Genomic DNA, 2,748 nt, shown 5'->3' with positions numbered 1-2,748 from the left:
TTGAAAAACTACTATTTTAATATTCTGGCCTTCAGTAACTGTATTATTGAAAACTACTGTTTTAATATTCTGGCCTTCAGTAACTGTATTATTGAAAACTACTATTTTAATATTCTGGCCTTCAGTAACTGTATTATTGAAAACTACTATTTTAATATTCTGGCCTTCAGTAACTGTATTATTGAAAACTACTGTTTTAATTATTCAAGGGAGTGTTCTGGCATTCAGTAGTTGTATTATTGAAAAACTACTGTTTTAATATTCTGGCCTTCAGTAACTGTATTATTGAAAACTACTATTTTAATTATTCAAGGGAGTGTTCTGGCCTTCAGTAACTGTATTATTCAAAACTACTGTTTTAAATTTTCACGAGAGTGTTCTGGCGTTTATTAACAGTCTTGTACAAAACTACTGTTTTGATTATCGAGGGGAATACTCTGGCGTTCACTAACAGTCTTGCACAAAAGTACAACATGACAACACTGGAATGTGTACATGTTCTTACAGATACAAGTTATTAGAAAACCAAAAATATTGTGATGCCAAACGCCAATAAATTCGTTGATATATAACCGAAAAAAGAAAGCCTTACTTAGTTACTTATTAATCACTAAATAGTAAATAGTTAATTACCCGCATATTAAAAAGATATAATAATAATATTGAACATGAATATTTTTACCAAGTTAAAATGGTGGATGCTGACTCATGGAGGGACAACTAAATAAGACCTTACAGTTTTGTTCAATTCTAAAGATTACATTTCAGTGAATATATAATTGTCATTATAACTGATGATCTAAAAGCAAACAAATAATACAAAGTTTTACACTATCTTGTAATTTATTTTCACCAACTTATGGAGTCCCCCAGTGGCACAGCGGTATTTCTGCGGACTTACAACGGTAGAAACCGGGTTTCAATACCTGTGGTGGGCAGAGTACAGATAGCCCATTATGTAGCTTTGTGCTTAACTTCAAACAATCACCAACTTTTGGAAATATCCTTAGGAAATATCGTATATGTCATTAATTTTGATAAAAATAATTGAAAGATCAAATATGATAGCTACTACTCTTTTGTGTGAATCTAGCAGAATTCTATCTATTAATTACGTCCTACAAATTACAATAAATTATTCTATTTATTTTAAAGTTTCATTTCCCCAAAGAAAGAATTTGGTCTATTTTCTTTAGATTATCAAAATTTGGCGATATATTTTAATCAAGCTCCTGTTTCACTTCAGTGCTCATTTTAAGACGAACAATCTAATTTTGGAAGTTAACCCATTTAAGGTTAACAATCTATCTCAAAATCATTAGATTGGATAACTACACCATCAAAAGTACAATAAGGATAACCTTGCTTTAAAAGATAACCACGCTATAAAGGATAACCTTGCTTTAAAGGATAATCTTGTTTTAAAGGATAACCTTACTTTAAAGGATAATCTCAAAATAAGTTTCGAAGATGTTGTTGTTTATTGAATTTTACGCCATCTCGAAGGGTATCTGCGCTAGCCATCCATAAGTTTGAATTGTTTGTTTGTTTGTAGATATGCACAAAGCTACACAACACTATACAACAATGATGAAAAAGTGTAAAAAGTAAAACCAACTTCTATCTATGCTCTGCCCACCACGGGTATCGAAATTCGGTTTGTAGCGTTGTAAGTCCGCAGACATACCGCTGTGGTACTGGGGCCCCCCTAAGTTTGAAATGAGAGATCAGAGGGAAAACAGCTAGTGAACACCACACATCGCTCATGTGCTATTGGGAAAACAGCTAGTGAACACCACACATCGCTCATGGGCTATTGGGAAAACAGCTAGTGAACACCACACATCGCTCATGGGCTACTGGGAAAACAGCTAGTGAACACCACACATCGCTCATGGGCTACTGGGAAAACAGCTAGTGAACACCACACATCGCTCATGGGCTACTGGGAAAACAGCTAGTGAACACCACACATCGCTCATGGGCTACTGGGAAAACAGCTAGTGAACACCACACATCGCTCATGGGCCACTATAACAGAATAGTGGAATTTGGCTGCCGCTCTTATAATGCCTCACGCCCCAAAAGCGGACGCGAGTTTTGTTTGAAGTAACGGGGTACGAACCACGGATCCTTGAGTCTACAATCTGTCATGCTATCTACTGAAGATAAATAAACTTGAAAGTAACGCTCTAAAAGACAATTATGTGTATTGGTATCTTACTTGGTGAGGTTATTTTTACACAAAAATCACAAGTAATTTTCTAGTAAGTGAAAAGTCTCTATATAAACGTGTGAGATTGATAGTAAACTTCCACAATTCCACCTAAAAAAAAGGGGATTAGAAGTAAATAGCCAAATCATGACCGAGTACAATTAAACTTAGTTTTTCATCATAGATGAATTGTATCATATATGATTGATAAATAAACACCTTTGAAGAAATTCTCAGTACGTTTCAATTGATTAGGAATGAAGTCAAACATATTCAACAGATGGCGCTATAAAATTATTGTGATTGACTTTTGATGTGATGCTTTTAATGTTCAAAGTCATTCAATCATAACCAATCAAACATAACATGCAAATCCAATCGAGCATCTCAGTGGCTCAGCGGCTAGTTTGTGGACTTACAACACTAAAAATAGTTTTTGATAACCGTGGTGGGCACAGCATAGATAGCCCATTGTGTAGCTTTGCGCTTAATTACAAAACAACAACAGCAAACAAAACAAAACTCAATCAATG

This window comes from Limulus polyphemus, unplaced genomic scaffold, assembly GCF_000517525.1.
Source record: "Limulus polyphemus unplaced genomic scaffold, Limulus_polyphemus-2.1.2 Scaffold2663, whole genome shotgun sequence".
Lineage (NCBI taxonomy): Eukaryota > Metazoa > Arthropoda > Merostomata > Xiphosura > Limulidae > Limulus > Limulus polyphemus.
Note: the sequence above shows the minus strand (reverse complement) of the source record.